The sequence below is a fragment of the Hypanus sabinus genome, chromosome 6 (assembly GCF_030144855.1).
Source record: "Hypanus sabinus isolate sHypSab1 chromosome 6, sHypSab1.hap1, whole genome shotgun sequence".
Taxonomy (NCBI): domain Eukaryota; kingdom Metazoa; phylum Chordata; class Chondrichthyes; order Myliobatiformes; family Dasyatidae; genus Hypanus; species Hypanus sabinus.
The window spans coordinates 106,028,521-106,054,219 of record NC_082711.1 but is presented as its reverse complement, the minus strand read 5'-3'; the positions used below and the strand labels follow the sequence as shown (position 1 = coordinate 106,054,219).

Genomic DNA, 25,699 nt, shown 5'->3' with positions numbered 1-25,699 from the left:
CACCAGAGCTCTAAAAAGTCTCAACATTACATCCTTGTTTTTACATTCTAGTCCTCTTATTGTAGTTGCCATAGATAACCCTGAGATTAATTTTCTTGTTGGCACACTGAATAAATCCACAATAGAATCACTGAAAGACTGCTTCAACTTGCGTGTTTAACTAATGAGTAAGAGACTACAAACTGTAAATACAAAAAGAAAGAAATAGCAATAATTAATAAATAAGCAATAAATATTGAGAACATGAGATGAAGAATCCTTGGAAGTGAGTCTATTGGTTGTGGGAACAGTTCAATGATTGGGCAAGTGATGATCAGTGAAGTTATCCCCTTTGGTTCAGGAGTCTGACGGCTGAGGGGTAATAACAGTTCCTGAACCTGGTAGTATGAGTCCTGAGGCTCCAGTACATTCTTCCTGATGGCAGCAGTGAGAAGACAGCATGTCCTGGGTGGTGAGGGTCCCTGATGTTGGATGCTGTTTTCCTGTGACAGCTTTTCAATAGGTGGGTACAATCGGTACAATTTAATGTCAGAGAAATGTGTACAATATACACCCTGAAATTTATCTTCACCAACGTTCACGAAAACAGAGGAGTGCCCCAAAGAATGAATGACAGTTAAATGTTAGAACCCCAAAGCCCCCCCAGTTTCCCCCTCCCACGCATGGGCACAGCAAAGCAACAATCCCCCTCCCCACCAGCGTAAAAAGCATCGGTAACCCCCCCATCGAACACTCAACCGTGCAGCAGATCATCAATAAAGACACAGACTTGCAGTACCCCAAAGACTACATGTATTCAACATGCCACAGGCTCTCTCTCCCTAATAAGGGAAAAGGAAGTGTCCCCATTTCAAAGCAAGAGGGGAGACATAACAAAGCAACTCACTGATTTATGGTGTTAATCTGCTGTGCCGCTTCTTCCGAGCTCTGTGCCTAAAGAACTTTGGTCTCTGGGCATGCAGCCAGAAGCCAGCTTACTACTTATGATTTTCCATCTCCCACGATGCACCAGGCGGTGGCGGCACCGGGCTTGAACCTGCCTGCCTCCAGAAACAATTCGGCACCCTGAAGGCACGCTAGTCTTCCAGGCTACGTTGTTGGCACATTGAAGAGCGACTAGTTGTGAGCACCTGAGAGCAGTTCCTATTCCCACAAAAAACTGAAGTCAGAGTGTAACTCCAGGTCAGGCTCCTCAAAGAAACCTTGCAAAGAAAAAAAAAGAATTATCAATGATAGAAATAGAGTTGTTTCCAAAGATTCAAGCGAAGGAGACACCGTTAGGCTCCAATGTCCTCCTAAGCTCTAAGTTCATTTCAAGTAGATGTACACAACGGTGGGGAGGGATTTACCTGTGATGGACTGCATAGTATCTAATAGTTTTTGTAGGATTTTCCTTTCAGGAGCATTGGTACTTACATGCCAATAGCCACACCATGCATTGTGTAAAACAAAGCCAAGATGTTCACCTGGTTCTCAACAGGTTTCTGCTGCTTGGAGTGATCCAGAAGGAGGACTCATCTTGATTCCTGGTGAATAGTCCTGATTAAAAGACACATAAGGAGCCACTGAACACTCAGTGTGAAGGACCTTATCAAGTGCCGTTGATTACTAACTCAGCAGTAAAAGCTGAAGAAAAAGGAAAATGAATACACACTAGGCACTGCAAACGACTGGTTGGTTAGTTGGCTGGAGTGGAAGTGACAAAGATTGAACAATTCTTTTATTTTGTCTTGCAGTTAACTCCACCACCAGGGAACTGTCAGTAAAGTGTAGCCACATGGAGCGAAAGATTCAGAAAATTGTTAGGGCAATTCCCTGGCACTAGGCTGGACTGAAACTGGGTCTGTTGCAGGCATGTTCATTAAGTTTGGGACTTAAATGCTAACATATAGCACATGCAAGATGGAGTTACATTTAAGAAGGCAGGTAATGTGAGAAGATTCCTCCAAGTCTTTTCCAAATGATAGATCCAAAGGCTTTTTGAATCAGAAAATATAATTATTTGTGCTTCTATATTTTCTTTTAGAGCTGAGTCATCAAGAAGACAGTTACATAAGCAGACAGGAGCAAGAGTAGACCACATGACCCTCAACCCTTCCGCATTGCCTAGTGTGGGTGAGTGTATTGTCACCCTAACCTGTAGGGAACCAATTGGTAGGTGGGTGAATTGAGTGTTGAGCCATTTTGCTGAGGTAGAGGATGGGAGTTGATGCTTACTGACCCTGGCCACATGTGAGAGGTCACTGAACCTCCTGTAGGATTGTGTCCAGGTCTTTCTGGCACTGATTGCTTCATCCGTCAACTCCGACTACTTCCTAAAAATGCTCTGATCACAGGTGCTTCTCTTCTTAACATCCCACACACCCGTGCAGCTTCAGATTATTTTGGCAACACTGTAGTGGTGACAATGAACTCCTCCTTAAGGGATAGCACAGGATTTAAAATGTTCTGAATAGTTTTAACCACCATTGAGGAACCTAAGAAAGCACCAGTATGAGCAGATTGGCTCCGTTGTGCTACTGGATAAAGAATGTAGAGTTACTGTATTGAACAGGAAAGGCACAACTGCTAATTTAACCTCTTAACTGTTCACTAAAATCTTGATGCATTTATGGAACAGCTCTCTTACCTTTAGTATCTTTCATTCGTAATGTGCTGTGTTACATAACATGGCCGATCATGGTCTTTCCATGACCCACGATTGTTCTTGGCAAGTTCCTCTTGCCAAGAAGGCAAGTGGTTTGACATTGCCTTCTTTTGGGCAGTGACTGTACAAGATGGGTGACCCTAGCCATTATCAATACTCTTCAGAGATTGTCTGCCCAGCATCTGTGGTCACGTGACCAAGACTGGTGATATGCACCAGCTGCTCATATGATCATCCACCAGCTGCTCCCATTGTCACGTGATGCTGATCAGGGGGTTAAGCAGGTACTACACCTTGCCCAAGGGTGACTTGCAGGCTAGCGGAGGGAAGGTGAGTGTTACACCTCCTTTGGTAGAGACTTACCTCCACATTTCACCCAACCCTTAGCATATACCCAAATATTTGCAAAAAAAACCTTACCATCTCTGAGTGATTGGTCATTTGATAATCTTTCACCGTATGATAGAATTGCCATCACCGAGTGACTTCCTGGTACACTTCAGCAGTCAGTTAAGTCAGTAGGTCTGGTGTAAAGTACTTGATCATAAATGGTAAATAAGCTGCAATCCCTTTCTTAGTGTGCCAATCAGATCGGTTTGAGTAGTATAAGACCAGATGTAGTCTGGAGGACAGGGTGCTTTGTCAAGCACTGTTGCTCCGTCCGCCACAACAGGAGAATTATCCTGTTGGCTAAGCATTTTAATCCTCCTTCCCGTTCCTATTCCAATATGTTGGTTCAGGGCCTCCTCTACTGCCACGATGAGGCCACTCTCAAGGTGGGGGTGAAACAACTCATTTTCTGTCTGAACAGCCTCCAACCTGATGTCATGAACATTGATTTCTATAACATCCGGTAATTTCTCCTCCCTTCATCATCTCTTTTTTTTTAAATCTCCATCCTGGCTTCCCTCTTATCACTTCTCTTCTGCTCACATGCCCATTCCCTCTCTCTCTGGTGCCCCTCCTTCTTCCCTTTCTCCAATGATCCACTCTCCTCTCCGATAAGATCCCTTCCTCTTCCGACCTTTTCCTTTTCCACCTATCACCTCCCGGCTTCTGAATCCATCCGTCTTCCAATCACATACACCATTCCTCTCATCTGGTGTCACCTATCACTTGCTAAATTGTACTCTTCTCCCTCACCCCACCTTCTTACTTCTCCCTTCCTTTCCAGTCCTAATGAAGGGTCTCAGCTCAAAATGTTGTCTGTTTAATCCCCTGCATAGATGCTGAGTTACTCCAACGTTCCGTGTTTTGCTCTGAATTTCCAGCAACTGCAGAATCTGCTTAAGGATTTTACAAAAATCTATTTACAATCAGCAAAATAGAATTTATTCTACATTTATGCAATTAACTCATTCTACAGTCTGCAAATGGCTTACTAGGATTTGAAGTTAGTCTTTCAGCCTTGGCAACTATGGTTTAGTCATTTAACCACATGAGTATAATTTTTCTCAATGTGCTCTCCAGGTCCCTCCATTCTGCCCAGCAGATTGTTCCAATCAACCTATTAACTTGAATGAAAAATTTGACCCAATGTCTATCACAAAAGTAAGTATTTTTATATGCTGACATTATTGGAAAAATAGGAATTTCACCATTGTTTACCAGTTATTTTCAAGTCATGAGGAATCTTCAAATTTGAGCCAGTAGTCTGTACTCGTATTGTTTAAGAAGTAGTTATTTTCAGTAAGTACCTTTACAATAGCTTCTATTACTTCAGCCTTAATGTCAGGTCTTTTTAAATGAGGGCACTACAATGAGTTCAGTGCCATAGGATGGTAGCAGTACTTAATTATAGCTAATGTTCTGCAAACTTTCTTCCTCAGAAATGCATGGTCAGAGATGGGGCCATTTGATTGGTTTTAAATACTATCTGTAAATGTTCCTGGGATATTTAGTCCAATTTGAAGCAAGGTTAAAGAATCACATTTATACAGTATCCCCAAAACATCTCAAAGCACTTCATGTGCAATAGCTTTAAAATTAATTGCCTGTACAGTAGATTCTGGTTAATTGAGACACATCAGGACTAGCACAGAAGTGTACCCCTACACACATTTCTGTCATTCACCCTATCTACTTCCCATATTGCACCCTCCCTAGATGGGATCTATAGATAAAATTAAGAAAACTTTCCTGATCACATCTTAAAAATTCTATCGCACCTAGTCTTTTTATATTATAGGAGTCCCAGTCAATATTCAGAAAGTTAAAATCATCTACTATCATAGCTATATTTTTCTTGCAACTGTCTATATTCCCTCTACAAATTTGCTCCTCTAAATCCTGCTGACTACTGGTAGGTCTGTAATATCGCACTATTAACATGACTATGCTTTTCTTATTCCTCAGTTCTACCAATACTACTTCTGTAGACAAGCTCTTCAAGATGTTCCCTCTCAGGACTACCATGACATTTTCCCTGATGAATAATGCAACCCTTCCACCTTTAATATCTCCCCCTCAATCATGTATGCAGCAAACACTTCAATATACATATATGAAACTCAGAACATTAGTCTCATCTTGTTTAACCTTTCAGTTTCTGTCTTTTTATGTGAGCTAAACAAAATCTTTTCCCACAGCCACTCGGCTTGCTGATCTTTCATTCTGGTTACTACTTCCCTGCATCTCTAGTTTAAACCCCTGGAGCAGCACTAGCAAACCTTCCTGCAAGGATAATTGCTCCCCTCCAATTTAGGTGCTAGCATTCCTCTTTGTATAGGTCTCACCTTTCCTGGAAGAGAACCTATGATCTAAAAATCTGAAGTCCTCCCTCCTGATGTTGATGTTCATCACCATTATGTGCCGTGTCCTATGGCATGGGTGACCTTGCCATAGGCTGTCTTCACGTTGTTGTTCTTATTCTTTTCTCAATCCATGACCATGATTGTTCTTGGCAACTTTTACTGAAAGTGGTTTGCCATTGTCTTCTTCTGGGCAGTGTCTTTACAAGAAGGGTGACCCCAGCCATTACCAATATCTTCAGAGACCGTCTGCCTGGTGTCAGTGGTCACTTAACGAGCACTTGTGATATGCACCAACTGCTCTCGGACCATGTGCTACCTGCTCCCATGGCTTCACGTGACCCTGATTGAGGGGCTAAGTGGATGCTACACCTTGCTGTACCTGCAGGCTTGCGGAGTGAAGGAGTACCTCACACCTCCTTTGGTAGGGACTTAACTCCACCCTGCCATCCAACTATCTCCTTTAACCACAGGATAATCTGGATTATCTTTCTATTTCTGGCATCACTAGCATGTGGTATGGGCAGCAATCTTGAAATCACAACCCTGGAGGCCTTGTCTCGTAATTTAGTGCCTAACTCCCTGAAGTTAATTTGCAGAACCTAGTTATCCTTGTTTTTGGTACCAATATGTACCAAAACCTCCTGAACGTCCCCTTAAAAATACTATGGACTCAATTAGAAACACCTTGACCCTGGCAGCTGGGAGGCAATATACCATTGTTGTAATATGTACTCAGTAGCTACTAATTCTTCCTAATAAAGTGGCCTTCTGCTGCTGTTGCCCATCCATTTCAAGGTTCAACGTGTTAGTCAGTCAGAAGTGCTCTTCTGCACACCGCTATTGTAACGCATGGTTATTTGAACTACCGTTACCCTTCTGTCAGCTTGAGCTGATCTGCCCATTCTCCTCTGATCTCTTCCATTAACAAGGATTTTTCACCAATAGAACCGCCACTCACTGGGTGCTTGTTGTTTTATTGTTTTATACTATTCTCCATAAACTCTAGAAATTGCTGTACATGAAAATCCCAGGAGATCAACGGTTTCTGAGTTACTCAAACCAATCTGGCACCAGGAAATTCCAGTTCCACCATCAGATTCACTTAGAATGCATTTCTTCCCCATTCTGAAGTTTGGTCTGAACAACAACTGAACCCCATGACCTTGCCTTGATGCTCTTATGTATTGAGTTGTTGCCACATGATTGGGTTATAGGTATTTGCGTTAATGAGAGGTGTATAGATGTACCTCAAAATGTGGTCACCGAGTGTACAGTCCCATCAGGGCATGTTTGTCTGTGCTCTGTACCTACTGAGTGCACCATGGATTTCTCAGGAATCCATGGATTCTCACAATGGACTTTCAAACAGTGAAATATGATTGCTTTTCATTGACTGCAATTGAATTGACTGGTTCAAATGTCAATAAAACACTCAAGTAATCCAGCTCACAGTTATTTTTGAATGAATGCATAAAATTAATTGTTTCCTAGCCCCAATAATTGACTTAATTAAAAATAATCTTCAAGTAATAACATATTAAGACCCTCTTAAGCTCATATTATGAGCCAGGGCTAATTATAGCATGTTTATGTCCTCGTATTATTCACTGGTATTAGAATGGCAACAGTTCATCTTTTATTAAACTTGCTTATTTCAATGGACTGGGGATTCAGATTAAACTTTGGATCTTCAATCAGTGATGTATGCTAAACACGAGATACAATGAAAAATCTTTTATATTATCTGTGAATAAAATCCTCCTTATCACTTCTGGCAAAATCCATTTTAAAGATGAAATCAGTATCATTAGCATACTGCCCCACTAAGTACAGTGGTAGCATTAAGGTGGTCCTGCTGTCAATAACCTCAGCAAATGTCCAGCAAACTAGTGGCAAATTAGTGACAAACTAGTGAAACCAATCTGGTGGGTTTCAAACCAGCAGAATTTGGAGAAAGGAGACAGTGGGGAATAAAACAAAAGTCAGGATGTGGCCAAGAATGGCAAAGTTTGCAAATTATTTCAGGTTCAGAGCCCACAGGGAGAAAAAGAAATCACCAGGTTCTGAAGATGAGAAAAGCAATGCATTTATTTTGCATCTTTCACTGCGTCCCATAGTGCTAGAGACCACGTAATTATTTTGAAGGGTGGTCGTTCTTGTCACGTAGGAATTAATAATACTCATATCCAAATTATTCTTCAATCCTATGTATGTATTCAGGCCTTTTGTGATTCAGAAGATTGATTATGTCCGCCCTTAGCTGAGATGTACTGAGACTGGTTTTAACGATAGAGATAAAAATACTTCAGCAACACCTCCTGTCCCATTTAGTGACTTTATACACTGTCCTTTCACTTACTGATCAAGGCTAAAGACACTTTAAATCATCTATCTTTAATGAAAAGAATACAATGAGAAGCTGCCTGTGCAAGAGAAAAACAATGGATTGCACTAATGCTCCCTTCTCACTATGTAATAATCTTAAGTTGTGGTGTTGATGATGAATACTGTCTTATACACATAACAAGTAGGAGACATCCTCTTTTCTGGCTTTCTAGCTGTCTGATGTCGCTCCCAGTGGGACTTGTATCAGTGATAGTTGTTTCATACTTGCTCCATTGTTCCTGTGTTTAATCACTTCTCTCTTCACACTGTTACAGAGCATTCCCTTTACTCCTCACTGCACAACTCTCACAGTCTGCCTGGCTCTGAATATGTGCTCAAAAGCAAATCACATTTAAAATACTGTCCTGATAGAAAGTTGCTGACCTGAAACGTGAAGCTATTGTGTTGCTGGACAATATCTTAGTTTCAGGCAATTAAAATGGTCCCTTCTTGAAACAGTACAAAGTTGTTTCTAATATAATTACAGAAAAAAAGTGAACATGCTTGCATTAATATAATGTCCGTCTTGATTCTCAAAGCACCATATAATCAATTAAACAATGTAGAGGTGTAGTCATTATTTGTGTATTGAAAAATCTTCTCCTCCAAGTGGACCACAGCCTTGTCACAGGGGTTGGAGGCTTGAATGTTTCAATGACCTGGAGAGCTACGGAGTCAGGGCCTTGTGCTTTTGACTCTAGATAGAGTCACACATGCTAAACTGGTCAAAGGGCAGAGGCCAGATTAAGCATGGTCCACTGGTCCTCCAGGTTCGGGGGTTCAGGTCAGGGCTACCAACACTGACTGGTCAAAAAAATTTAGGGAAACAACAATGAAGAGTCCTTCTATACCTGTGTGTGACCAAGTACAGACAGAAATGAAGGATCTAAATGCCAGTAGTGTAGTGGGCAGTAAGTAAGTAAACCCTTCTGGTTAATTACTCATAGGCCCTTTCACCTCATCACTTCCCACCAACCACGATCCGAGCAATCCTTCCATTCTGCACACTGTCTTCGCAATCTGGTCTCATATACAAGCAGGAATATGCCACCTCTTAGTCATAGTCATAGAGTCATCGAGCAATACAGCCCAGAAACAACCCCTTAGGCTCATCTAGTCCTTGCTGAACAATTTTTCTGCCTAGTCCCATCAACCCACACCTGGACCATATCTCTCCATCATTGAAATTATCCAAAATTCTCTTAAATGTTTAAATCAAAGCCACATCCACCACTTCCTCTGGCAGATTGTTCCACACTGTCACCGACGTCTGAGTGAAGAAGTTCCTCCTCATGTTCCCCTTAAATAGTTAACTTTAAACTTTAAAGCATTAAATCTTAACATTAAATTTGAAACATTAATCTTAAACATCGTACTTCTAACTTTATAGAACACCACTACTCATTCCACATGGTTGACTCTCATCTTCCAGGTAGTTGCCGTGTCAATTCGCCATCCTGTTCCCTCACCAACTAGTCTAGCTCAGATATTTCCCCTTTGTTCAACTAAACCGGGGCAACAGCATCTTATTTTAGGACTGATCATGTTACAGCTGACAGCTTGAAATTCACAAAATGCTGATAACCTACCATTCCCTGTTTTATCAGAGCTGGCTACCATAAGGAAACCTCAGAACTTTTATTAAAGGCTAAAGCTTGGGAAATTAACTTAGCTTTTCTCTCTCCAGTGATGCTGTCTTGCCTGCTGAGTAGGTCCAGCACTCTCTTTGTCTCAGAGTTTCAGCAAGTCAATGCTTTATGGTGTATTTAAGCGCTGAGGAGAACAGAATTTTAAACAAAAAGGGAATCTGATGTTATAGGGACTCCAAACAACACAGAAATTGCAATCAATGCTTTGAGTCAAAGAGAAATGAAGAACATCTTGTGTGCCCTTGATCCCACATCAGCCTCCCATTTTATACTAATCCTGCATTAATCTCATTTTACCACATTCTCCTTCACTCCCCACCCACTCTACCATTCACCAAGTAAGATCCCCAACAAGAAAGAATTTACAGTAAGAGTTCTTGTTCGCATATATCTATGAAAAATATACAGAGGCTTATCCACCTAAACTGTATGCACCATGAGGCACGGTCTGAGAAACAGACCTGGGTTTCTCCGCAATGCCTCCAAGCTACACCCAAAAATGGATATATTGCAATCATCTGTGACCCACTAGCCTAGGGAAGTGCACAGAGGCACAGCCACAGCAAAGAAGTCAGTCAACCCCTCAGGGAGAGAAAAGAAAACTTTTGTAGTCCAAATAAATAGTCCGGGCTCATAGGACTAGGTGTTTCAATCCCTTTGATAAGCAGACCCTAACTCAGGTCATAGCACAGAGATCTTGAGGTGGGGCTTGGTAGGCAGCAGATGTTTCCCAGGGGTCATTAGGTGGGCACAACATTTCTAAGGTGTTTAGTCAATTTAAGCCCACTACATCTCCAGAGGGCTCAACAGTGTGACCCAGCGTCCCAGGTGCACCCGCCCCCCACTTCACGTCTGTCCACCCATGTGTCATTTTAGGGCCCAGCTGCTGTCACGCCTCTTCATCCATAACCAGTGGATGCTTAGCTCAGCTACCTCCGAGAGGTCTTTTGTAGCTTGCTGCTGGCCCTGGTCTTACTCTCTCAGTCCCTTCAGCAATCTGATCATGGAAGTAGCCACAAACCCTCTGCAGCCAACCTATACTGGGAAAATCGGCACCTTCCATCCACACTGCTTAGCATCTGCGGCCAGATCAGCATATCTTACATGCTTCCACTCTTATGCCTCGCAGACTGCTACTTCCCAGGGCTGTGATCTCTGAGACTACTACAGCCCAAGTCTGGTCTGAGGATGATTATAACCATCTCCGGGAGAAATATTAGCATTTTGTCAAGGTAGACAGCCATGTTCCAGTCATGAGCAGACTCCAGTATGCTTGACACCAACTGTGTCACTGTGGTGGCACTGTCTGTCCTTGCTGGACAAAGGGGATGATGGTTCTTCCAGACATATGGGGTTTGGAGTTGTTATTCAGCCTTTGCTTCTCTGCAGTGGATTTCAAACATCTGAGGACCTGGTTGTGCCTCTATGTATATCTTCCCTGAGTGAGGCTTACTCTGCAAGATGAGAGGATATACTTGAGGTTCACCCTTCTTTGACAGAATGGACAAGCTGGGTCTTCACTGAGCCACTGGTTCAGATTTTTGGGAGTTGGGTGAACATCATAAACTGCTCTTATGAGGAATCTAATCTTTCCTCCTTCCTTTTCCCATAAGTATTTCCAGCTGAATTTTCTTTTCCCAATGCTTTCCCACCTTTTCCACTGTCCCTGTTTGTCTGAGACATGAATGATGGGGATTTGATAGAGTCAGTGGCCACAACACACGAGGAAGCAGTCTAAACTGAAGACACCAGAGCTTGAGGTTTTCTGCCAGCAAGGTCTTATCGATGGCTTTAAGCCCTTTGGTTTCTTCTCTCAGTAATTTCATTTGATTTGTATAACTGAGGTTTACATCGTACCAACACCTCAAGCTTTTAACTGGCATTTCTGACACTGTAGGAATTACTTTTTCATCCACATGGGACTTGTAGTTGACCAGCCTTCCCTTGACTACAGAAATGCTCCTAGACTACTTTGTTTTAATTGTCATTTGGGCCCATTTGATGTTTGAATGGAGCATCTCAAGTACTGTTTGTTCCAGGGGATGGTAGTTGCCAGGATGGTTAAATCATTTATAAATGTCCGATTGGTGGTAGGCATAGTCCTGACTTCAGTCGTTCTCCTACTACCCATTTAGAAGCTCCATTCGTACTTGCATTGCCATGGTAAAGGCCAGTGGAAAGATGGTGCAACCTGCCAATATGCCCATCTACACAGTCCATCAGGCTGTGTTGTACCCTGCAGTTATCAATGAGGACTGGAGATCTCAAAAGTAGGCTTTGACCAGGGCTGTAACACATTTTGATACAAAGAAGAATTCAAATGAAGACCACAAGAGGTTTTCTGAGGTTGACCCAAAAGGCAAAGGAATTCATGATGGTTTGCTGATAGAGGGCTGTGGACATCATTCCTGCTTCTCTGCATGCCAAAATCATCAGTCAAATACACCAAGGACGTCAAGGCATCAAAAAATGTCAGCTGGGAGCAAGGCAATCCGTGTGGTGACCTGGTCTGCGCACACAGCTGGGAGATTATGTAAAGCAATATGAAACATGCAGAAAACTGCACAAAAATCACGTTGAACCTCTCTCTCCCGCAGAATTCCCAGACTTCATATGGCAAATTGAAGGCACAGACATTTTTGAGCTGAAAAGAGGTAAATATCTTCTCACTGTGGATTACTATTCACATAATGTTGAGGTGTCCAGGCTGCCCTCTACATCCTCGGCATCGGTTATACAGCACCTGAGAGCTTTATTCATTCACCATGGAATTCCAGAGACACTTGTGTCAGACAACAGTCCACAATTCAGCTGCTCAGAATCCAAAACCTTTGCTAGGAACAATCAGTCCACAGTACCCACCAGCAAAGGAAGAACTGGAAAGAGCAGTTCAAACTGCTGATTCTCCTCCAGAAGGCAAAGGACTTCTACAAAACATTGCTAGATTATCGCTCCACACCTCCCATGAATGTCTACAGTCGATCAGAGTTGTCAATGAGCCAGAGACTGCAAACAAGCCTGCCCAGTCTTCCTTCTCTTTGCCAACCTCACTTATCAGAGGTGACAAAGTGAGAAATTTTGAGACAAAGTTTCTTTAGTAGGACAAAGTAAAGTACAATGTATACTGGCGAGAGTACAGTCAGTCTCCTCCATCAGAATAGGAGCAAAATCATGTTTATTTCTCTTTCTCACAGGACATGAAATTTGTTGTTTTGCAACAACAGTGCAATTCAAATACATAAAGTTACTATAAAGTACTAAATAACAATATAATGCAAAGAAAAAGAATAATCAGGTGGTTTTCATGGGTTTATGGAACATTCATAAATCCAATGGCAAAGGGGAAGATGCTGTTCCTATAGCACTGAATAATGGTTTTCAGGGTATGTCCCAGATAATCACAGTTCTTAATGATGGATGCCACATTCTTGAGCCACCATCTCTTGAAGTATACTTGATGGTGAGGAACATTGTGCCTCTGAGGGAGCTGATCGTGTCTGCAGCCATCTGCAGCCTTTTGTGCATTGGAGATTCCATACCAGGACATTTCATATCAGTCAGAATGGTCTGCAGCATACATCTGTGGAAATTTTGTAAGTGATCTTCGTGACAAACGCGGTATGTTTTGTGACTCCAAAACATAAAACTAATTCCCAGCAAAAACAGAGAACTGGGAATCACTCATGTATGTTCGAAGTTTTACTTTTAGTGAGATGCATACGTATGGCGTGGTGGTGTGATGTCATACGTCATTTACATACTTATACATATAATTCACATTGCATTATATAAACAACAAAGAAGTCTTAATCAAAGAATATATTTATAATTTTACTCAAATATTACTGAAACATTAAATATGCAATACTTCTCCCTGCTTAGATATAAATTCCAACTCAAAATAGAACGTATCTCAACATATACATATATAGTGCACAGAACACTATATAATAAAAAATACTACATATACATACGCAGCACAGTAACTTCTAAGTTGACCCATTCAGGCATAAAGTTTTAATTGTTGTGCAGGATTTCTTACTCTTGTGGTTTAATGACTTTCCTGACACAGGTGTGAGTTTCGGAGTTCGGGTTAGGTTTAGGCAGGATTTGTGGCTATGAAGCAATCTCAGGTTCTGGGGCCTCTTCCATTGTCGTTGACTCAGGGACTAATGGAAGTACGTTTGTAGTTCTGATATCTTCTAGGTGTGTTGGCATCCTGAATAGGGTATAGCAGGCTTCACTGGATGATCTAGATCATAATGTGTGAGTACACTGGTTGACATCAGCATTGGAGAGCCATCTCACACTGCTTTCTCCAATGCCATTTCGTCCCAGTCTGTAGTAGTGAGTTCAAGGGGTGGAGCAGAGTGGGCAAGTTTGGCAAGAACCTGTTATAGTAACTTGGCAAATCTTAAAAAGGACCAAACTTTGACACGCCCTTTGGCCTTGGGCATCCACCACTGCTTGAACTTTCTCAGCACACTAATGTAATACTTGAGTGTTAAAACGATGTTTGGTTTAAAGAATTTGTTATGTTATGCTCTGACCCCATAATCTTCATATCTTTTTAAAGTTGTCTTGAGATTTTGGGGCTGTTCCTTGTCATGCTTAACAGTAACAGTGATTTCATCTGGGTAACACTGAGTGCCAGGGCAGTCTTGCAGCACCTGGTTCATAGCTTTCTGCCAGAGCGCAGGTGCAGATCCTCTACCCTGGGCAGAGGCTTCTGATCTACTTTCAGTACTGGGTTAATAGTCACCTTAAAACCGCCACAAATCTTGACAGACACCGTCTTCTCACCTACTGGGACAACTGGCATAACCCATAGGCTCCACTAAACCTCCAAAAGAATTCCTTCAGTTTCCATGCGATCCAACTCACTGGCTACTTTATCATGGAGGGTACAAGGAACGAGATGGGCTTTGTAAAACTTGGTTGTGACATTTTTAATTAATTCTATATTACTGTTGATATGTTTGTAATTTCCAATGCTATCCTTGAACACTGCTGTCGCATCATCCAGTACCTTCCATAATTCCTTTCAGTCGACTCTTTTGCAGGGGATGTGGGAGCAAATGGTGGATGGATCTCCAATCATGTTATGGTTGCCTCAGTCAATAACAGCGACGATGCTGGTCATCCTGTTTTAACCACAAACAAGCCCAATGTGGTTTTTAGGTTGTTGTACCTCAGTTACAAACATTGTTCCCACTGGAGTTATCTTTTCTTCATTATAAGTCCTTTGTTGAATATCTGCAGGCATCAGTTCAGTATCTTTGAAATGACATTTTGTGGAGTGACTGCAATAGGCAAGCCAGATCCAATTCCATTTTAACTAATTTGCCTTTCACTTCTGGTGTAAGTCACATTGATTGTCTAATGTTAATTTTCACAATATAACTCTCAAGGCTATCCAATCCTGTGTCATTTCCATCATTATTAGATGTTTCATCAACAACATGCAGAATAGTGCTCTGTTTGAATCTGCAAGTTGACCTTTTATCTTTAGCTCTTCCCTGTGCAGTCCATTTGTTTTTGTCTGCCCAGCATAATCTTTGTATATGTCCTACTTTGTTGCATTTTCAGCAAGTTACACCTTTAAACCTTCATTGATCTAGTGTATGTGAGCCCCCGTCACAACAATAACACAGCTTTTTGGCCAAGCTGGTTTCTGTTTAGATGTTGAAATTTTGTTCATGTTGATTTTCATTTCTGACTGCAACTCAGTTGCATCTCTGTGTGTTGTTTCCATTTATACAGCTACTTCAATTGTTCTTTTAAATGTAAGTTGATTTTTAGTTAGGAGCCACTTTTGAATGGTCAAAATTCCACAAACTAAACAATCTCTACATGCATTATTAAACCCATTGCTGACCTGACAATGCTCAGACAACCTCTTCATTTCAGCCATGCACATTGAAATGGACTTCCCTTCTTTTTGATTCCACTTATAAAGCTTAAAGTGTTCTTCAATCAACAATAAATTTGATTCTAAATGTTCCTGCATTACTTACATGAAATCGGCAAAGCTCATTTTGTTTGCTTTGGTTGGAGCAAACTATGTTTTTGTTTGTAAGAAAATTGTATTGCTTACAATCCAATCCTCTCATTAAAATTGGTACTTTTTTTTCATTGGCTATTCCATTTGCTTTAAAGTACTGTTCAATCCAGTTATGTCTTTTGCAATCAAACTGGTCTATCTTCTGATGTAGCCAGTTATTTCTGTGTTTTTTAAAATTTATGATTATTATCACTTGGCCTGAACAGTTAACGAACCTGTGAATTTGTCCATTTTCTGCCTTTTTTAAATTTCAAATATCTGTTCCTCACAAAGAAGCACATGCTGCATGTTTTTGTTTTACTCAACCATTTCTCGCTGTTCTTCAACAAGGCAATAGTCAGTTCAGGTTCGTTGTAAACTTCCTCATTGCTAGTGTTATATTTTGCAAATCCAAAACACAAAACTAATCAAAGGCAAAATCACAAATCTGGGGATAACTCATGTACATTCTTAGCTTTAGTTTTAGCAATGCCCATATGTAGAACATGGTGGTATGAAGACATATGCCATTTACATACTTCTACATATTACCCACAATGAATTAGGTAAACAAGAAAGAATGCTTAATCAAATTATATATATACATATAAAATATTATTCAAATATTAAATATACAACAATGTCAAATCTTTGCAAGTGACTTCGGTGACATACCAAATCTCCTCAAACCCTAACCCAAAGCAAAGCCACTCTGTGCCTTCTTCATGAATGCATCAGTGCGTTGGGCCCAGAACAGATGCTCTGAGATGTTGACACCCAGCAAATTAAGGCTGCCCACCCCTTCCTCTGAGGACAGTGGGTGTTGTTCCAACTTCCCCTTCCTGAAGTCCTCAATGGAGTCTGTGGTCTTGCTTATGTTGAGTGCAAGTTTGTTGTTGCAAGACCACTCAATCAGATGATCTATCTCACTCCTCCTCATCGTCATTTAAAATTTTACCAGCAACAGTGCTGTCATCTGCAAATTTATGAACCTGTTTGAATTGTGCTTTGCCACACAGTTATGAGTCTACGAGAGTACGACTGTCGACTAAGCAAGCAGGGACAGTCAAAAATAGGTAGGACTTAGTGCATGGCAGGGCACTGATGAGTGTCGTGGAACAGAGGGACTTTGGGACAATGTACATTTCACTTAATATTACCGTGCAAGTAGACAGTGTTTAGGATGCTGGTGTTTATCAGTCAAGGTATCAGTTTCAGAGTAGTGACACTCTCTTGCTATATATGTCATTAGTGAGGCTACACTTGGAGCAGTGTGTACAGTTTAATTACCTAGCATTGTCAAGCTGGAGAGGGTGCAGAAGTGATTCACAAGGATGCTGCGTAGACACGAAGGAGTGAGTTATGGAGAGCTTGGCTGCATCTTTGTACTTTGGAGCACAGGAAAATGAGAAGTGACTTCATGGAAATTTAAAAAAAACATGAAGGCTATGGATAAAATGGGCAGTCATAGACTTTTCTTCAGGGCTGGTAGTCCAAAACCAGAGGTCATGGATCCAAGATAAAAGAGGGAAGGACCTCAAAGAGACTTGAAGAGCAAGTTCTCAACACGGAGGGTAGTGAGAACCTGAATGAGCTGCAAGTGGCAGGGGCTGAGGAAGATACAACTGCAACACTTCAGAGGCATTTGGATTGGTACACAGAGGGAAGGGGCTTAGGGGGTGGTCATGGGCTGAATGCGGGCAACTGGGATCAACAGGAAGAATGCTGTGTTCAGCATGGACCAGTTGGGCTAAATGAACTCTTTCAGTGTATGACTTTTAATGTATGACTTTTAATGTATGACTCCAAATGCGCTAGACCTGTGATTCATAGACCTGTGATTGACCTGTACACGTTTCCTCCTCTCCTTGCCCAGCTCCTACACAGGCCCTTGTAAGCAGAACTGTCTCTGATGTTTCTTTGTGTTATCTGAGAATAAATAATTGTCTGTCTGTGATGTACGTTGCGTGAAATAAATTATACTTCAACCTCTTTGAGTAGTTTGGTAAAACTTAATGATAAATATAAATTGAAATTTATAGGAGCAAACTTCCTGCTAATAAATTCAAACTGTCATATTAGAAAAAAAGCCCCTATTTTATTTTTAAAGAATTTAGTTTGATTCTCTGCACAATGCATTTATGGAAATTAATTTCTTTCTGCATTTGCTAAAACTATTGAAAAAGTATATACTAAAATCTGCTTGTCTCAGCCATATAATGGCTGTGTGTTCAAACTCGGTCAGTGCAGACCATTCAAGCTGATTTTTAAGGTAGTTTATGAATCAGGGAACAGATGGGGGTGTTAAAGACGAGGAAGCTGCAGTATGTTGGGAAACTAGGTCCAAAACGCTCAATTGTAAATTGTAAATATTAGCATCACTGCATCATTCTGAGAGACGTGTTGTTAAATTCAGTATGTTAATTACACAACAATAATGATATTAACTTCTGCAACATAGAACAGTACAGAACACAATGTTCTGTTGATCCTTTAACCTGCTCTAAGATCAATCTAACCTTTCCCTCCCACATAGCCCTCCATTTATCTCTCATCCATGTGCCTGATGGATGTCTGGGGATTCATGAATTTCCTGGCAATATATGAACATTGACAATTGAAGGGACCAAATATACATCTGCAACAATGTCAATAATTGCAGATATCTCTCAGCTGTTTTCTTGACTACTCCTTTGAAGTGTTTCACATTTAAGGTCAAGTTCATGTTCAAGTTCAAGGTTAATTGTCATTCAGCCATACATGAATACAGACAAACGAGACAACATTACCCTGGGGTAAGTGTGCGAAACACAGTACAAACAGTCACACACAGTACTTACAAGACAGCCGTAAAATACAGTCACATGAAAAAACTAGCTCAAGTCCCTAGTCTGTGAATGCTGCAGCAACCTGCAGTCCAATACAGCACAGCTTTGGCTCTGCTGAGTGAATAATAGGAGGCAGCACTGACTCCAGCTTGGATGTTATGCTACACTGACTTGGGCACTCCCCGTCATGAGGAAGGGGCTGCAAACAAGCTACATCACAGCTTGAGGTCTATTCCTCACTGTGACTAAAGCCACACAGCTCCCCTATCATAGGAAAGCAGCATCCATCGTGAAGTTTACCCACCATCCAGCCATGCTCTCTCCTAACTGCTGCCATCAGGAAGGAAGCATAGGAGTGTCAGGACTCACAGCACCAGGTTTAGGAATAGTAATAACCCCTCAACTATCAGGCACTTGAACCAGAGGCTTCACTCATCCCATCACTGAACTGTTCCCACAACCTATGGACTCACTTTCAAGGACTCTTCAGCTCTTGTTCTTGATATTATCGATATTTCTCTTTTCTTCAATTTTGTATTAGCAGTTTGTCATCTTTTGCACAGGGGATGGTCTTTCATTGAATTTATTTTCCTGTGAATGCCCACAACAAAATGAATCTCAGGGTTTTAAATGGTGACATACATGCACTTTGATAATGCATATACTTTCAACTTTGAAAAGACTTAGTGTGTCAGGAGGTGAGATACTTGTCATGGAATGCCCAGTCATCAAGATCCCCCTCTCAACCTCACCAGGGTAGTCCAAAGGAAAAATATGAAGTTAAACATTTGGCAGCTTGGCTGCAGGAGCTGCCGTAAGGATTTTCAATGACATCAGCCACCTAAGGGGCTGCATTCCAGGTTTGCTGTCTGAGTTTACTCCTGTAGTTCAGCTCTCCCAAGGCTGCCCACAAGGTAAAGGAGTTATAGGCCCGTAGTGGGAGATTTGATTCACGAACACACACTGGTCAGCCTGCCTGCTATGTGAGCAGGGGCCAGACCTGCTCCCTGCCCTCTGTAGTTCAGCCCGAGCCCAATGGAGTTCAGTTTCCGTGCGTCACCAGTGAGGAGGCACTGAATGAGGAGGCTTGCTGTTGGAGAGGCAGGGAGAGACTTTCACATTCATCCTTCCTTTTTTCAAAACTGCTAGCTACCGGTGGCAGATGAAAGTGAGAGCAACAAGCACTATCCACTACACCAGCACACTAGATGTGTCACAACAACCATTTTGACATTGATGTCCTTCTAATGAGATGTTAAATCTCTGAAAATCTCAACTATCTTCTTATCTGTGAGGCATAGCTCCTGCCACTGGAGTGCTTTCCCCTTTGATCCCCATTGACTTTATTCTTACCATCTTGATACCACTCTCAAATGAAGTGCTCTCTGGATGTCAATAGTGATGACTGGCACCTCACCTCCAAAATTCAGGTCTTAGGTCTGTGATTGGACCGTGTTTGTAAGATGATCTGCAAGAGAACAATTTGGAAGAAACCAGGCTGGGTTTCGGTGTATAATTTATTGCTGAGAAAGCATTACATTACACTGTTGTTGAAAGCTTCCATCATTTTGCTAACAAAAGGGACTGCTCTGATTGGGCAGATGAAGTTTCCCTACTATTTTTGTGAATGGGACATAGTTGAACAGTTTTCTATATTTGTTGTAATTGTATTGGAACATCTTGGCTTGAGGCACAGTGAATTCAGGAGCACAGTTCTGGACTGATTCATTGATCAGTCTGAAAAGAGTCATAGTCTTTCAGGAAGGGAGTGAGGAACAAACTCTGCTGCCAATCTGCATAAACATGCTTCTTGAATCCTGTAAGATCAACTTCTATTACCATTATCCATTGAGTCATGGCTCAGAATATTTATTTTTAAATTGTCTTTTAGGTTCATAGGAATGCTTTTCAATAGGTACATTTGATGTCAGAAAAAGGTATATAATATACATCCTGAAATTTTTTTTCTTTACAGACATCCATGAAAACAGAGGAGTGCATCAAAGAATGAATGACAGTTAAGTGCTAGAACCCCAAACCCCCTCACCAGATCCCCCCTCCTACACATAATCAGCATCTAGGCAACTACCCCCCCACCCCAACTCCCACCAGCAAAAAGCATCAGTACCCTCCACTGAGTGCTCCAGCATGCAGCAAAGCTTCAAAAAGGACACAGATTTGCAACACCCCAAAGACCACTCGTTCACCCAGTAATTCGACATATCACAGGCTCTCTCTCTCTCTCTCTCTCTCTCGCTCTCTAATAAGGGAGAAAGAGGTATCCCTGTTTCACAGTGAGAGTGAGACATAACAAAGAACTCGCTTATTTACTACATTAAAAGTCTGTTGCATTGCGCCCAGAGAGAGACGGTCCCAGAAAGGCGCAGATCTCTGAACACACAACACACGGCAGCTAACCCGTTGCTCTGATGTTCCATGCTCTCCTGTGATGCCTCAGTCAGGGGCACCAGCCTCGAATCAGCCCACCTCCAGAGCCAGAGAAAATACAAAACCCTGAAGATGTGCTCATTTGCCAGGCCATGTCCTTGGGATATTAAAAAGCAGCTGGTCCTGAGGCCCTGAGAGTGGGTCCCATTCTCACAAAGAACCAAAGTCAGAGTGTAACTCCACGTCAGGGTCTTCAAAAGAACCTTGAAAAGGAAAAAAAAGAGATAACAAAGTTAGAAATAGAGCTGTTTCTGAAGATGCAAGCAAGAGAGTCCCCGTTTAGCACTGCCTTGACTTTCGTTTTGGGGACATAGAGAGGAGTTAGGAGTCAGTCAGGGGTGTGGGGGAACTAGAGGTCAGGCTGGAGTCTGGAGCCCAAGTCTCAGCTCTATGTTTGGAGGTCCGCAATGTGGGCGTGGGACATCCATAGTCAGAGGTTGAATGTCAGATGTTGGGCTGTCAGAAAATAGATGAGGGCCCCCAGGTCAGTGAGTTGTTGGTGAGTTCCAGAGCCAGTGTTCATGCCGTCAAGAGGAAAAGTTCCAATGACACCCTAAGTTCATGAATCAGCGAGTCCGGAATTCGAGGTCTACTGTTCAGTAACCGGCACGTCCTGGGATCGATGCTGCAGATTGAGGCCCGAGGGTCAAATCAGAAGCCGAGGCTCGTTGGCCGGAGCCCCTGGTCTCTGAATCTCTGCGAGTTCACTGGGGAAATGGAAGCCGAACGTCTGCAAGCCCAGGCCCAAATCTGAGCCTGCTGGAGGCCTCTTCTGGGGTTAAAGGGCAGTGTACGTATGTAAGTGGGAGGGAGGAAAGGGGCGTGCTTTTTTGTTGTTGTTGCTAGTGATGGAATGTGTGTCAGCACTTACGAGCTGCCCCAGCGCACTCTCTGGTGTGTTCATTGTCAATGTAAGTGATGCACTTCATTGTATGTTTCAATGTGCATGTGATAAATAAACTTGAATCGTGAAACTTGATTACACCCCTTCATTTCAGATCTTTCTTACCATTTACCCAAATGAATCTTTTTTAATTCTTTGAGTTTCGTGTGAAAGGCTCTTCAAAGGCCTCAATTGATAAGGACCTGTAGCATACAAACTCTTAAGCTTGAGATATCACAAGTGCTTTTGGAGGGGCCTCATCTGAATCAACTGTTCCGTAGGTCTATGTTACTTCCCACTCTGATTCCATCCTGAGATCTTTGGGCAATGTCGAACAGAGATGGATTTGCAGGTCTTTCTGTATTAGCAGAAATCTGCAGTTACAGCATCCTTTGCTCATCTTATTGGAATTCAATGGCAATAGCAATAAACAACCTTGTTAAAGAAACCAGAGGGAAATGTCACTTGCTGCTGCATAAATATTACGAAGCTTACCGCTGTGTAGCAAATGGGCAGTTTAATCTGTTGTCAACCTCATGTCACAGAAACGCTAGGGAGGCATGTATTTAAATAATTTACAGAGAAAGAATTTTAAAATAACACAATCCCAACTAGCAATAAGATTTAGTACAATATTCTAAACAAAGATCATAGAAATAAATCCACAAAGTCTGACTGAAATGCAAGGTTACTTTGTTTTACTTTGGTGTTTCTTAATTAACAATAATATGAAGCTTTTGTGATCCTTTTTACTGTTTACATAAAACAAAACAAGCATTATTAAGTTGCTGTTTTATAATTGAAAAGAAAATCCGCAGGCTACGAGGGAAGGCCAAAGCGTTGTGTAATCTACATGAAGCAAAGCTTAAGGCAACCACTTCACTGTGGATTCACTGAGATTGGTTCCTGAGATGAAGACATCTTTATAGAGAGAGTTAATGTACCATCGTCTTCAATGTGCTGTACAGTTATTAGTCAATTAGGCAAAATAGAGTTTTGAAGTTCAGGGCCTCAGACCTGGCACGAAACTACAGTCTACCAGGCAACAATAACGTAGCTGTTGATAAAAAAAACATTAACATTGCATATGCAAACAGCTCCAAATTCACTGGAAGAACAATAGAAGTCTTTTTTCCCAGATCCAAATCCCCAGCACTGATTCTCTAGTTGGAATCAGTCAGCTATGTTGGGCTTGGGCTTTGAGGGGATTGTGGAGTTGCGTGTGGGGATATCAAGAAATCAGTTTGTCATCAAGATGGAAGGAAGTGTCAGCAGGAGCAGAATGATTGACCACAGTTGCGGTTCTATTTTCCATGGAGGGGTCTTATTTATCCCAGGTATCTCCAGTGAAGGTGTTTCCAAGCCAATGTTGTCCAAGTGCAATTCTCTCCAGGACATTATAAATGAATGATCTCACCCTATCTGTCCTAACACACAAATGGAAAATGTTCATGATTGAAATCATCCTGGGGCAATTGATCTTTGATTGCACATTAATGATTAGATGTAACTTCATATAATTAACATTCTGGGCATCAAACTCTTTTCCAGCCCCGGAATTCTCAATTACAATGTGTTTCCACCAACCCTATCCCACAGTTCATGACTTGAAACTCACTCCTTGATCTCTTCTAATGTAAGTGGAATATTTGAAAAGCACAATAAAAATTACCCAAGATCAGTCAGAAAGAAAGTTATGGGCAGGATGAAGGGTTCATTGCAGGGAAAAAGGCACTCATAAAGATGCTGTCAGTTAGAAAGAGGCTGACCAAATGAAACATGAAACCTTTAATGGCGAATATGATTTTATATTGACTGGTCACATCACAGCCTGGTATGGAAAAAAACAATGCCCTTGAATGGAAAATCCTACAAAAGTAGTGGATACAGCCCAGTCCATCACAGTTAAAGCCCCTCCCCAGCACATTTACAAGAAATTCACTTGCAGGAAAGCAGCATCCATTATTTGGAGCCCCCACCACCCAGGACCCTTTTTGCTACTGCCTTCAGGAAAAAACCAGAAGAGCCTCAGGACTCACCCCACCCGGTTCAGGAACAGCTATTATTCCTCAACTTGAACTTCACTTGCCCCATCAATGAAATGTTCCCACAACCAATGGACTCACTTTCAAAGACTCAACTCACGTTCTCAATATTTATTGCATATTTTTTACTATTATTATTTCCTCTGTTTGTCCTTGCACAGTTTTTTGTCTTTTACACTGTAGTTGGAAGCTCTAGTTGGGCGTTCTTTCATTGATTCTATAGTAATTATTACTCTGTAGATTTATTGAATGTGCCCACAGGAAAGTGAATTTCAGGGTTGTATATGGTGACATATATGTACTCTGATAATAAAATTTACTTGGAACTTTGATTTGTTATTTCCTTTGTTCTTCCTGAGGGTTTCTCAAGTAGATGACTCAAGGTGGAATTTCTTACTTGTGCATTCACTAGCTGACTGAAATAAAATTTGTATCTGGTCGCAGTTGACTGGGTATCATTTGCCGTTGTTAGGATAAGATAGAAGTTGATATGGGAGAAATCTGTGGCAATAACTAGTGGAGGTAGAGCTGGGGAGGGTCCTCTTATCTCACACCTGAAGCTGAATATTAAAACACCGGAACTGACAGAATCTTAAAGGCAGATGCAAACTTTGAAACCCTGCTTTATAAAATTTAAAATCATGTCTTCTGGGCAAGAAAGGATAATCCACATTTATTTAGTGTTCTTATCAACTTGAATAGACCCAAAGGTGATTAGAGTTTCTCACCAATCATCCCGTGTCATATGACATGGGCAATCATGGTCTTTGACCAAGGTTGTTCTTGACAATATTTTTCTGGAGAAGTGGGTTGCCTTTGCCTTTTTTTGGGCAGTGTTTTTACAAGATGGGTGACTCCAGTCATTATCAATACTCTTCAGAGGTTGTCTGCCTGGCATCAGTGGTTGTATAACCAGGACTTGTGATATGCACCAGCCCCCACCTGCTCCCATGGTTTCACGTGACCCTGACTAGGGGGTGGGGTATAAGCAGGTGCTACACCTTGCCCAAGGGTGACCTGCAGGCTAGCAGAGCCCTTTGCACCTCCTTTGGTAGAGATGTACATCAAGCTCACCATCCATTTGCCAGTAACACACATTCCCATAATCAAGGATAAAGTGGCACCCAGCTTGTGTGCAGCAATTCACCCCTCCCTTACAGATAAATGCCGGGTTAATTTGCTTTAAGTTATACTTGCTGAGGGAGAAGACTTTAGTCAGGACCCTAGGAAAGCCACCCTGCTTTTCTTTAATTAGTGTCCAGACATCTTTTATGTATATGTGAGAGGGCATATGGGATCTCAGTTCATCGAATCCAAGTGATAACACCTTTAACAGAGCCAGTGCTGCCTGCTGTGTTGAGCTAAATTGGTTGCTTGGGATTCTGGAGTGAATTCTGAACTCACAACCTTCTGTTGAGTACTAAAACTGAATCATCTCTTGGTGGTTTTTAGCTTCTCTGAGTGAAATGCTGAAGATTTCTTCAAAGTGCTCCAAGATGTCAAATACCCCAGGTTATCAGAGAGAAAGTCTCACAAACTCAACTTAGAGAGCAACCATGCATATGGAGAGCAACCATCATTGTCTACTGACCCAGAAAGCCCATCGCCTCTGTCAAATATGGAGATCAACCACAGCCTTAGCCCAGACCACCAGAAGGCTTGCTCACCACGGTGTCTGACTGGCAACTGAAAGTCGAGCTTGGCAAGCAGCTGAAGTTCCCTGACTTCATCGCATCATCACTGAGGCCCGACAGAAATCTCGAAGCAGACGGTCATGGTAGAACTGACAGTGTCTTGGGAAGACCAGACTGAGGAGGCATTTGAGCACAAGGGGGCACAATACCAGGAGTTAGTAGAGCAGGGGTGGAGGAACATTGAGTGTCACTCGAGGTGGGGTGTAGAGGTTTTGCTGACTGTTCACTCTGCAGAACTTACTCTCTCTTTGGCTTTACAGGGCTGCAAAAAAAAAGAGTCATCTGGACTGTCTCAGAGGCTTCAGATGGCCATGGATCAAGGAG

The 25,699-nt window shown here is 41.9% G+C and overlaps 1 long non-coding RNA gene across 1 annotated transcript in view; it reads right to left on the bottom strand.

Moving 5' to 3' along the window:
- Positions 1-20,580: 20,580 nt before the first annotated feature.
- Positions 20,581-25,699, bottom strand: part of LOC132395060 (uncharacterized) — a 50,895-nt gene continuing 45,776 nt past the window's right edge. Inside the window, exon 3 of the long non-coding RNA XR_009512508.1 lies at positions 20,581-20,956. This is a non-coding gene — a long non-coding RNA (uncharacterized LOC132395060). The remainder of the gene's footprint in view (positions 20,957-25,699) is intronic.